Source organism: Heteronotia binoei, chromosome 18 (assembly GCF_032191835.1).
Source record: "Heteronotia binoei isolate CCM8104 ecotype False Entrance Well chromosome 18, APGP_CSIRO_Hbin_v1, whole genome shotgun sequence".
NCBI lineage: Eukaryota > Metazoa > Chordata > Lepidosauria > Squamata > Gekkonidae > Heteronotia > Heteronotia binoei.
Window position 1 is genome coordinate 35,899,069 of NC_083240.1, and position 13,121 is coordinate 35,912,189.

At 45.5% G+C, this 13,121-nt stretch overlaps 1 protein-coding gene across 1 annotated transcript in view; it reads left to right on the forward strand.

Moving 5' to 3' along the window:
• The first annotated feature begins 604 nt into the window (after nucleotides 1-604).
• The window catches only part of TAOK1 (TAO kinase 1), an 80,579-nt gene continuing 68,062 nt past the window's right edge, over nucleotides 605-13,121 (forward strand). Inside the window, exon 1 of the mRNA XM_060258728.1 lies at nucleotides 605-758. The gene's annotated coding sequence lies outside the window, so the exon portion shown is untranslated. The remainder of the gene's footprint in view (nucleotides 759-13,121) is intronic.

Sequence of the window (13,121 nt, forward strand, 5' to 3'; positions counted from 1 at the left end):
AACTCTCCCCACTCATGAGCCCCCCACTTAATGTTCCCCGTCATCACCCCCGACACACCCCGGCTTTATTCCGGGCCTAAAACCCGCCTTTCTATCCCGCCACCTGCCCCGTCTGCCTGAGGGCTGGGCCGCCTCCTCTCCCCCCTCCAAAGAAAGCGCGACCCCGACCCCCCCCCCCCAACCCGGCCCCCCGTTTTCCCGCCAACGGCGCCCCCCCCTCCTCCTCCTCCCGCGCGAGCGGCGACGGTTGCCGCCTCTCCCAGTCCTCCTGTCAGGCGACCCGCTTGCCTTGCCAGGCTCTCCGGCGGCGCTGGGGAGGCGAGGCGAGCCCCAGCCCAGCAGCCAGCCGCGGCGGCGGCGGCGTCCAAGTCTCGCGAGAGGCCCGGTGGGCTGCCGAGGCCGAGGAGGAAGGGCCAGCGAAGGCGGTGGCGGCTGAGGGGGAGGCGCAGGCGGAGCTGCCGGGCCCGGAGCGGCGGCGACTGAGGGGAAGCGGGCAGGCGGACGAGCGGAGCGAAGGGACGCGGGAAGAAGAAGAAGAGGAAAGGGACGGCGAAGGGGGGCGCCGCCGTCTTTGCCGCTGAGGGACGAGAGAGAGCGAGCGAGAGAGGCCTCCGGCCCCCACCCCCCCCGCCGCCTCCGCCCGGCCCCTCCCGGCCGGACCGGGATCTCGCTCAGCGGGCCGGGCCTGGGGCCCTGGCGGCGGTTGGGCGGGGGGGAGGCGGCCTTGATCCGCGACGACAGCGCCGAGCACCAGGAGTGTGAGTGGAGGAGGGGGCGGGCGAGATCGCGCGCGGGGCGGGGCCGGGAAGGCCTCGGTTGACGGGACCGGGGGAGGAGGGGAGGGGAGGGGGCCGAAAGGGAGGAGACCCCTCGGGGGGGGGGGGTCGGGAGGGTCCTTCGTTACTCAGGGGGCGGGGAAGGCCGGAGCGGGCAGCGCCATGGCGGGGAGGGGGATTGAGACTGGCCGCCCGAGAGGGCCACGGGCTGGCTCGCCTCGCCCTGTGCCACGGCTGGAAGGAGGCATCGGACCCGTGTTGGCTCGCCCTGCTCCGTGGATCTCGCGCCCTTCCTCCAGCCGGTGAATACACGAACACAGGACGCTGCCTGCTACTGAATCAGACCCCCCCTCGGTCCGTCCAAGTCAGTATTGTCTACTCAGACTGGCAGCGGCTCTCCAGGGTCTCAAGCTGAGGGCTTTCTCGCCTATTTGCCTTTTTTTTTTTTTTTTGAGTTGGAGATGCCAGGGATTGAACCTGGGAGCTTCTGCTTACCAAGCAGATGCTCTACCACTGAGCTACCGTCTCCCACGTATGAAGCTGCCTTCTACGGAATCAGACCCCACCTTGGTCTTTGCATGGACCCTTTTTAGTTGGAGATGCGGGGGGTTGAACTTGGGACCTTCTGCTTACCAAGCAGATGCTCTACCACTGAGCTACCGTCCCTCCCTCATATGAAGCTGCCTTCTACGGAATCAGACCCCACCTTGGTCTTTGCATGGACCCTTTTTAGTTGGAGATGCGGGGGATTGAACCTGGGACCTTCTGCTTACCAAGCAGATGCTCTACCACTGAGCTACCGTCCCTCCCACATATGAAGCTGCCTTCTACGGAATCAGACCCCAGCTTGGTCTTTGCATGGACCCTTTTTAGTTGGAGATGCGGGGGATTGAACCTGGGACCTTCTGCTTACCAAGCAGATGCTCTAGCCCTGAGCCCCCGTTCCTCCAGGAGCTCACCTCCCTCTCTTTATCCTCACAAGAGTCCTGCGAGGTAGGTTCGGTTGCCCTGTTTTTCATCCTGACCACTACATCACACCCAGCGGGTGAGAGAAGCAAAGGAGGAGAGAGCTGAGAATGGATGGGTCATGGGGCTCTAGCACCCCACCCAGCCATTTTTGGGAAGGGGGAGGGGGCTCATAGTTAGCCTAGTGCTGTGTGCCTGATGGTAAGCTCCTGCTGGGTTAGGCGAGAAAAAGATGTGCAAATATACAGGGTATGTTGGCTCGCCGGCTTTGCTTTATTATTGTTATTTAATACATGCATTAGTCACTGTTCGTGAAAAGGGAGCTGTTTGGGGCCTCCTCCCATCTCCATGGGATATGTAGAAAGGAAACTTGTGCTAGGCCTGGATGGGGGGTGGGAAGAGTAACCACTTGAAACAGAAGGCTGTGGGAGCCTCTTTTGTAGGTCATTGGATGGGGCTGCTTGGGGAAGGTTACTTGCAAGAGATCTCTTTTCCCAGTGATGACCTAGGGATCTTGGTTGTGCTCTGGGAGCTGGGTAGAAGGTGGGTTTGCTTGGCCTGCTGCAGTGGGGGGAAAGGCTGTGGGATGGGCCTGCAGAAAGTGTGCTGGCTTTTGCTGGCTGAAATGGCCCTATGGGCATAATTCAGGATATGAGATCCCCTGTTTTAGCAGAGACTGGGTGCTTGTTGATGGAGGACTGTCCTTATTGTTGCAGACAACTGTGCCCTTTAAGAAGTGGGGAGCACAGATATTTCCCCAGGCTCCCCTCCTTGCTCTCTGCATTGCTGCAGAAGTCCAGGCTCCTTCCTTGTATACAACACTCTATGTTTGTGTTACACTTGAAGAGGAGGGGGAGTAGTAGGAAGTGTAATGGCTTCCTTATGAAAGCTTACTGATTTTTCTTTCACTCGAATAAATAACATGGGCACCTTGACACCTTTTTGCCAGAGGGCTAAGATGGGGGGGGGGTGAGAAAAGCAATGCTTTCAAGGCTTCCCTTGTCTGTCATTGATTTGGCCTGGTCATTCTGGAGAATCTGCAAAACAACAACAAAAATAATAAAAACTGCTGCTGAGCTTTTTTGTTTATATTTTGGCATTCCCGCCCCCCAAGGGCTTGCATGTTGTTTCTTGATGACTATGTGTTATTTAACTCTTCTCATGTAGTGTACTGTTGCAAATCTAGACACCCTCTTCTCTCATTTTCCTGGGGTGCAAAATCATACTTCTGTGTATCTGTAGCGATGACCAGTACAATTAATAAGACTTGCCTTGTTGCCTTTCAGTAGTGTCTGATGACAAAACGCATATCAATAGATGAAATCAGAATATTCCTTGAGATCTAAATGTCAGAACTTCTGTGGTTTTGTTCCTTTATGTTATTTCATTTCATTTTTTATTCGCTTCTGTTTGGAAAGCTATCTGCAAATGTTATTGATGAGTAAAAATACATATATGTGCATTGACATCTCAGTGGAGGGTGTGGTACAAGGAACGGAGTGAAATTAAAAGTCAGTGTGTCCTACATAGTTACTTGAATATAAGTGATAAATCCATGATTAGACTTGCGGTCTTCAAGAGGTTATTTCAGCGTCTGAGGTTATTAAATCCAAGTCTTATTTTTATTGTGGGACATTTTCAGGAGTGTATTTGATCATCCTTCACTCCCTTGCCACCTTATTCTCACTTTCCATGATATCCTCACAACAGTCCTATGAGGAAAGTTAGTCTCAGGGTATATGACTGGCCAAAGGTTATCTAGCTAGGGGTATGGATTTGAATCCAGGTCTTCCATATCTTGGTCCAGCACTCTAACCATGCTGGCTAAATTTTGAAATCCCTGTAAGGCTGCTTCTCCTTTTGCTGTTTTTTGGAAGGACCTGCTGCTAGTTTGCTTGTGTAGAGAGGAAGGGAGCCATCCCTTCTGCTTCTCCTTTAATGAAATCTGAGAGAGGACGCTGGAGGAGGAGAGGCAGAGCAGAGTCATTCTGTGATGGAAAGAGGATTCCCTTTTGGTTTGTTTCTCATTAGGGTATAGCTGCTGGTGCTCTGCTTATGTTTCCTATATCTAGCTTCCTTGCTTTGCTGTGAACTGTCCTGGCCTTGAACTGTTGAGGTCATAACATTGACTCCCCCTCTTCCTCTCATGTGACAGTGATGACTTGTGCTGGTAGCTTAGTGGTTCAAAAGGTGGGACCAGGAACTAGACACACTGAAGTCCACAAGGTTATAGGGTGCTTTTTGCCAGATCTCTCTTCCCCCCCACCCCCAGGCCTTTGCAGTTTTGAAGGGAAATGTTTGTAGAAGCCAAACTCTAGCAGGCAAAATGTTGTGCTGTAGAAGAGCGCATCTATTTACTTTTGTGCCCATTATTATTTTTTTAACAAAGCAATATGTGTAAACACATAATCCAAAATTAATATTTCTTTGCAAATTCTGCCATTACTGGATAATTATCCTGATGTTTAAGCTTCTATTATGTTATCAGTTGTATTTCTTTGTTCATGTGTTCCTCTTCATTATTTTTATTAAATCTGCCAGTAGCCTTTGATGTGCCTGACCACTCGATTCTACTGAAATGAGTAGCTCTGAAATGGTTTAACTAATTTTTATCTGTCCTTCCTTAAAAGTTTGTGGTAAAGGATTCAGAAAACCATCCTGGGATTAGTCCCGTGGAGTGTCTCAGGGTTCTGTGTTACCTCCCATATTTTTAAATATATATTTGGCCATTATGTGAGATTGTCCGTAACTCTGAAGTTGGGGGTCATCAGTATGCTGATGAGATCTAACTATACATTTCATTAAGCCTCCAGAAAATACTGTTTTCTGTCCAGGGCCAGTGCCTTTCTGCTGTGATCAAGTGTTCACCCCAGCACTGATAGGATAATTTTATTGGGCTCAATTAAGAGCATGGGGGTGAATTTATACCCAGCTCATTTGTTGGCGAAATAGATGGAAGGGGTAGTAAGAAGTGGGTTTTTTTTAAAATCAGTTACATCTAGTTTGGAAGTTGCCCCCCCCCTTCTTGGGCCCAGCAAATCTGTCCCCACTGAGCCATGAAACAGTAACATTAAGGCAAGACTGTTGTGACATATTTTGGATGGGGTTACCCTTGGAGTCAGTTCAGAAACTGGTGTAAAATGCAGAAAACCACTTATTAGGACCAGCTTCTGGGCATGTTTTACTTTGTGACCTCTGCACTGGTTGCTAGTTTGTTTCCAAGTTCAATAAAAGGAGCTGGTTGTTGTCTTTAAATTAAAAGCCCTGACAGGTCCCACAATTCCCAGTATCAGTCTGAGAGGAGATAGCTCTGCTTCTTGGTCCAATATTTATTGGTTATTTCATCTTATAAGATAGATAGGGTGGTCATGGCTAGATCTAGAGCTTTTTAAAGAGGCTGCTTTTGTTTTATGAAATGGCTTTCCTTAAGTTCATGTTTCCTCAGGTAGTGCAGGCTCAGTGTTGTGCTGTAAATGTTGTAATAATTAAGTTTTTAAAACTTAAACAAGGTCCTTCATGGCATAATTTTCTTACGATTCAAAGCTGTGATGAATTGGCAAATTTGGCAGGGGGTGGCAATTTTTAAAAAATAAAATGATCCACATGTTGTGTAACATAACATTCAGGAAGTAATTCAATAGGTTATAAAAAGGTTGTGATTTTCTCTCCTGATACCCATTTTTTGGAAAGGGGGGGGGGACATAAAGATAGAAAAGGATATGGATGTTTTCTTTGAGGTAACACAATAAAAAGCCTTTGTGGTGTAGTGGTTATAGACTAGCATCTGGGATACTCCGGTTTGAATCCCCACTCTGCCAAAGAAGTATGTTGGGTGACCTTGGGCCAATCACATACCATTAGCCTAACCTTAACACACAGGATGATAACTGAGAAGATAAACTGGAACAGGGGAGAATAGTATTGTAAGCTGCTTTGGATCCCCCATTGGGGAGAAAACTGGGATATAAAAATCTAAATAATAATAATCCGGCAAACCAATGACGTGTACCTTTGTGTGTTAAAATATCGATGTGTATAGGCTATCAATTTATATGCCTGCAGGTATTTTTAAGAAACCAAACCTAACCTCATAGCAAGCTATGTTAATATCTCCTTCCCCTCTGTCCTAAGTAGTGAGATTTGCAGTTTTTAAAATCTGCCTGTGGTTTTCCACTGATCCTGGTTTTATAACTATCACGTTGTGCAGATATTTTTGTTGCACTAAAGACATGGTGTGCAGAGTGAGGTATTTTGTTTCACTTGTCCGGTCCACAGGGTTGAGAGATAGTTTGCTGGGAGATCTGGGATAAAACAATAATTTTTTTTTTTAGGCCAGTGCCTTAGTAAAAGGTGTGTCCAAAGTCTTTATAATTTGACTGTTGGTCATTAATATTGCTACTTTTCAAATATAAAAAAGTGAATTTATAACATGCTGCATCCTGCAGATTCAGAGCTGCACACTTCATTCCCTTATAAAAACAGCTTATCAGTACATAGTTTGCCTTGATTGTAGTTTCCTAGTAAGCTTCACAACCTTCTCTCTTCCCCCCTCCCCAGCTCTTGTTCTCCTCCGGGCCTCTGCTTACTTTCTATTGTCTGTGTCTCGGGGTCAAACCACGTGTTGCATTTAATACTTGGCTCCACTAGGATGTGCAGCAGGATGCCAGCTGCAAGTTCTTCATGGTAGCTTGATTTAGAAGTGCTTCAGGGGCTCAGTTCTGGTCAGGACTGTGGTGTGGGAGGAGAAGGGGCTTCTGCCTTCCCCCTACACAGTTTTGTTTTACTCAAATTGGGCCCAGGGTGGCATTATTTGCCTCATGGGGGGCTGTATGTGCAAGCATTTAGTATTTTGCATTGGAGAAAATAAGCCCCCCCCACACCGGCATCTGGAAAACAATGTGGTGATGGGAAAGACAGGAGTGCCGCCCTATCCCTCACTGCAGTCTTGATCTGAATATGGCTCCTCTACCACTTCTACATTGGATTGCCATGAGTGTCACATGGCTGCAAGTCCCCATGGAGATCATGCATAAAATGTAGTGTGTAGTTTGGGTCTCTGACTATTCAAAGTGGACAAATATTGGCTACCGTCCTACCAATTTCTCCAGCCAAAGGTGAGTTTCCTACAGATTTCCATTGCATTTCATCACTTTTTGGCCTCATTCAGCAAGCTTCTTTGCTCTGATTTAGGAGCTGACTTCATGCCTTTGCCACTATAGCGCAAAAACTGATAAAATTTGCTAGTTTTCACCAGTTTTCTCATGTAGTGACTGTTACTGCAGGCCCTCCTAGTCATGATGACATTTCTAAGCCAAAGCAAGGTGGAACAGGGAGTTGAAATAAACATGAAGTATTTGACTCCTTTAACTCTAAGAAGATTTTGTTCTAGGATAAACTTTTGTGGACTAGATCTCACTTTGACAAGTTGCATATATTGGGTCCTCTCTAGGCAGATATACAAGGTCATTAAGAAGATAAATATAACTGAGGACCCTCTGCATGAAGCTGATTAAATGTGCTCTTATTCTTTAAAAAATGGGATAAAATCTTGTTAGTTTTTAAAGTGCATCATGACTTTTTTTTTTTTTGCTGCAGTAGACTACCATATCTACCTCTTTGGAAATATATATATATATATATATATATATATATATATATATATATATATATATATATATATATATATATATATATTTATTTAAAGTATGAGCTTCTAACAGTGCCTACTATCCCTGTGTGCTGTGTGCCTTCCTCGTTGTACCTTTGAGCTTTTTTTGTGGGTTTTGACTCTTGCCAGCCTCTCTGTCAACTCACTGCACTCTGGATTCCTCCATCCACCTTGTGGCTTTGTTTTTCCAGCTTCTGCCTCAACTGGCTGCTTTCCTGGACTTTACCAATGCCATCATTCCTGATTCTTGTGCCCTAATATCCGCTCTAGAAGGTTTAGGGGAGAAGTGATTTCAACTCGGTGGCCCAACACCATCCAAGGACACCAGAAAGTAGCCACATTGGTCTGGGGTAGTACAGTTAGATTTGAGTCCAACGAGAGGCTCAGGGCGTATGCTTTTGTGAATCAAAAGCTCCTTTTGTCAGACACGAGTCTATCAAAAGGAGCATTGACCTTTGAGAGCTTGTACCATGAAAATCTTGTTGGGCTCCAAGGTGCTGCTTGACTTGAATCTAACAGCTACTTAAAGGACGGTGGTGGGAAGACTAACGCATGTGAACTGCTTGCTAGTAGGGTTGCCAACCTCCAGGTGGGTCCAGAGATCTCCTGGAAATACAGCTTATCTCCAAGCAACAGAGATCAGTCCCCTTGGAGAAAATGTATTTATTTATTTTATTAGATTTGTATCCCACCATTCCCATAAGCAGGCTCAGGGCGGGTTCCATCATATGTTAAACAATCAAAACCACTTCATATAGAATTACAGATTAAAACATGGCTGCTCTGGAGGGTAGACTATATAGTACTATGACTTGCTGAGGTCCTTCTCCAGTCTCCACTCCCCAAATCTCTAGGAACTGCCAAACCTGGTGCTGGCAACCGTACTTTCCATGTGTGCATTAAAAGCTGTGCATGTGAAAGTGGGAGGTTGTGAGAGAGCACTGAGCAGCAGTCTTTACACTCCCACATGCTGTCTGCAAGGACCTGAAATTGCCTAGAGGCGAGCGCTTCTTTTTGCTAATGGTAACACTCATTCTTTTCACAAAGGGTTTCCAGAACTAGTGTCTAAGCCACTGGTGGACAAACTGATTCACACATATCGTGTGGCTCTTGAAGCTCCCACTGCCCTGTCAGCTGGATTGGAGAAGGCATTTGTCTCTTTAAATCACTTCTCCAAGCCAAGACAGCTGGTGGCTTGGAGAATGCATTTAAAGTTAAGTTGCTTTCTTTCCACCTCTCCCTCCCTCCACCCGTCTGCCTTCTCTCAAGCATCTGACATTCGTGTCTTGCGGCTCTCAAACATCTGCCATTTATTCTATGTGGCTCTTGTTAAGCAAGTTTGGCCATCCCTGGTCTAAGCTCTGGATTTTTGGAAACAAGAAATGTCCCTTTAACACTTTGTGGTGCTGTCAAGAGAGCCAGTGTGATGCGGTGATTGGATGGCCAGATCAGGAATGAGAAGATTTGTATACAAATCTCTCTGGAGCCAGGGGACTTTGGGCTGGTTACTCTGTCTCAGCCAAACCTATTCCCCAGGGTGCCTGTGAGGATAAAATAAAGAAGTATGTAGTGCCATCCTGAGCTCCTTGGAGGAAGGTCAGAATAAAGATGTGATAGATAAAGTAGGATTCTAGCATGAGGCTGATACCTCTGATAGAGGAGTATGGTTCTGCCTCTTGAGTCCTTGCCTGCTTTGTGTGTGGTGGCTGGCCAGCTGAAGCTTGTTGTTCCTGTTTGTTGAATGGGGTGGCAATGAAGCGGAACAATTCTGTAACGTGGCCAGGCCATCTGAACTTCAGAACTGTTGGTTCTACCCAGATTGTTTAGTTAGTTATGTTCAGGTTCTTAAACTTTTTTGTCTTGGGTGGGCTTAGAGATGTGAAGGCCCAGAAACAAGAGCAACACGGCAGGTTCAAGGTGAGAAGGGAATAGCATATATTCCTCAAGAACTGTTCCCATTCCCCCCCCCCCCCCTAGGAAAACTGGACATTTGGGGAAACTCATGAGAAATGTTTCCTGTTTTGCAATGACTGGAATGTTTTTTAAGACAAGGTTTTACTTAAAACGTGTAGTAAGGAAAAACATTTTTATGTAATAATAACTCCTGTGTTTACTTTAGATATACCATGTTTTCAAGGACATTTAAATGCGACTAATTTTGTCAACAATACATATGCTATAATGCATATAAAAATGCATAGTTGAAGATGTCATTGTTTTAAATTTTACGAAGTTTAACTTGCTACCTAAATGTTGCTAGTCCTGTCAGCAAATGAAACTGCTGCTGTCCAAGTCATGCCTTCTTTTCTTTATAATGAAATTTGTTTTCCAATTTCAACTTTCATGTGCTAGTGGCATAGGGTGCAGCAGTTTGCACCTCTCTGTTTTTCCTCTCTGATATGGAGAATATTCATAATTTTGTTTATAAATTCTACAAATACATGAAGCAGTTCAGTTGTATAAGCTAAACTGGAGATGCTGCATTTTATACTGTTGAAGTAGTAAAATAAGTTCAAGGTTGATGAGAAAGCTAGCATGGCATATGTCAGATTTTCCGAAGACATTCAATATTCTCTCCCCAAACCAGGAAAAAATAATTCCCTCCCCCCCCCCCCCCACAGCTTCAACATTTCTGGAAATTTTACATCTCTAGGTGGGCTGCCTTGAAAGTCCTCTTCCCCTGTTTGCATCAGCACTACAGCTGTTCTAAGTAAGTAGATACAGCTAGTAGATAACAGCCAATCAGCTTTAAGCTGATGGACTATTCTGTGTGAGGGATGTTGGGCTCCACACAGGCCAGATGCACCAAAAGTTGTGTATTGTGAAGCCCGCATGTTTACCAATGGCTTCTCTGATAAGGACCTGAGGTGAGTTGGCATTTGCTTCAGGCCAGTTATTTCCTGGTCTAGGGGAAAGAATAATCAAATCATTGCATACATAGTTGTGGTTTTTCAGTGTATGATCTGAAGGCACTCCCATTTCTTCTTAAAACGCATTCATGCATATGCTCCAGCATACTATTTGGTTTCTTTGGGTACATTAGAACTGTAATCATCAGTTCTCAGGAGCCCTGGGTTTCCTTAGGCGCTCTTCAGGCATTACATCAGGGGAAGATTGGCCGCCTTTCCAAAATTCCTTTGGATGGCTGCTGATATCTTTCTGCTTCTTGAAGCTACAGGAGTGTCTTGGGTGTATTTGGGGCACAATCTGTATTCAGGCCTGGTTTGTCCAGTCAGTGTCCTGTGGAAACTATGCTCCTTAGAATCCCCTACAGGACATGAGTCCATATGGAAAGGGTCCCTCCAAGGCATAACACTTGAAAACCACTGGATTGGAGCAAGGCCTTCTTTCTTGGTGCTTTTTGTGTTCTGACTTCCTGAATCTTTCTGTGTATACTTGGTTGGGCCTGCCCATGAAAGATCACGGGTGTGGGGGGTGGTCAGGCTGGAGAGCTCACTATAACAGTCAGCATCAGTGTGCTGCAACATTTTTTTTGGGGGGGGGGAATAGTAAAAAACACGGACAGTGGGGTGCTTATTCATTTTTTTGTATATAGAAATAATCATGGCCTTGCAGGGACATTGGATTACAGTTGTATTTCGTATATTTTAATCTCACCATCCAGTCAAAAAAATGGCCCCCAAAGTGGCTCACCATGATCAGAATTCAGTACAAATTACAATGCTGTTCAGTACCTTCCTGTGGATGGGGGTTCTTGGCCAGATCTGAATCCAGGTACTGCCTAGTCGAGGACTGCTGCCTCCCCTTCTTCTAGCCTCAGTGATGTCAAGTTGGTAGCTGGCAACAGGGATATCTTTTATTTACCTATGGAAGGCATGCCTATATATCTTGGTGCTTGGGGGGGGGGCAAAGTGGAAGGGCTTCTAGATCCACTTGTGAACCTCCTGATGGCACTTGGGTTTGTTTTTTTTTGGCCACTGTGTGACACAGAGTGTTGGACTGGATGGGCCATTGGCCTGATCCAACATGGCTTCTCTTATGTTCTTATGTTATGAAAATAATGTTTCTGGTAGATATACGCCTGACTAATGTGTCTGAATACATTTTGTATTAGAAAGAATGAGAAGCCACTCCATTCACGTTAATAAAGATTCTTTGCCTAGATGGAGCAATTGGCTGTTCACAAGTCTAAAACACAACAGTGTTTCTGCACAAAGCTGCAGCCGAAATGTTTGTCTTTGGCAAAATAAAGAAAAGTGACAGATTACTTTATTACTTTATAATTATATTCAATAAACAAATAAAAGTGATGTATCACTGTGTGGAAGTCTGGGGGACAGGTGTGACACAGCTTGTAAGGTAGAATTTGTCAAAGCAGTGAGTGCAGTTGGCAAGCTTCCAGTGTGGTTTTACAAGCACTGTAACACAAAGACGTGTGTGTGTGCATGTATGGCAGGGTGACTGGTTTGCAAGGCTCTGCCATTGCTATCTTAACATTTTGGCTTAGATTACCCCACCCTCACTGATGACCAGGATTGAGAGGACACATTGAAAAGGTGTGTTGTTGAGGAAAGGAATCTTTTTGACTGTTGTTTTGGCAAAGTAAGATCCTAGTTAAATATGGGGGTCTTAGTGATGATTTGCAAGAAAGGTCAGCATGTCAGTTGTCAAAATTACTCAGGCTCAGCTAAGTTTTGTTTAACTCCAACAATTTAGTCAAATATGATGAACAAAAAGCAACACAAGTTCTGGCAAAACAAATTTATATATTTATATATAATTTATAATCATAAGGCAAGAACAAAGAGAATGAATTTGAGGAGCATTTTATCAAACATATCGGGAGCAGATCAGCGAAGTGGCTCACCCCTTGGATGACAAATGATTGGAAGGATTGCTTAAAGAAGATGGCAGGGCAACTGAATGAATTCTTTGCATCTGTTTTCACCGATGAAAATGTGGGGCATGTACCTACACTGGAGCTGCTTTTTTGAGGGGGGAAGGGTATCTGAAGAACTGAATTGGATCGACCGGGTTAGAGCTGAAGTTCTAGGATTACTGTGCAAATTAAAAGCTAATAACTCTCTGTCCTTGATGGCATATACCTTGCAGTCCTTAAGGATCGCTCTAAAGCTGTAGAATCTTCAAACCAGTATATGTAACTTGTCACTCTGTACCGAGGACAGGGAAGTAGAAAATACTTCATCAATTTTGTAAAAGGGATCCAAAGGGGATCCTGGAAATTGTAGGCCAGTTAAGCACATAGAGTAGAAGTGCCAAACTCATTTGTTATGAGGGCCGGATCTGACATAAATGGGACCTTGTTGGGCTGGGCTATGTGTGTCATACACTGTAATGGCAGGTAGCAGAGATATAAACTATAAAGGACATAGACAAACACAAAGATTTAAAAAAAAATGCTTAACATAGTAGTACTTGTTGGTCTTAAAGGTGCTTTCTTTGTAGCTCTCCTATGCAATCCTGGGAACTGGGCAAAGGATGCTCTGGCTCTTTCCTTCTTTCCCCAGGGGACCAGGAGGGGGAGGATCCTCAGCTAATAGAAGGAAGAGAGGTTTGGCTCAGTAGCTCTGCTGTGTGATTGAGAGAGTCTGGCAAAGCAAGCCTCAGCCAATGGAGAAAATAGAGGTTTTGCTCTAGCTCCTGTGCACTTGAGCAAGCCTGGCAAAGCAAGCTGTGATGCAGAAGGAAGCAAGAGAGAGGGAGAAGAAAGCAGACAACAGCCATTCGCT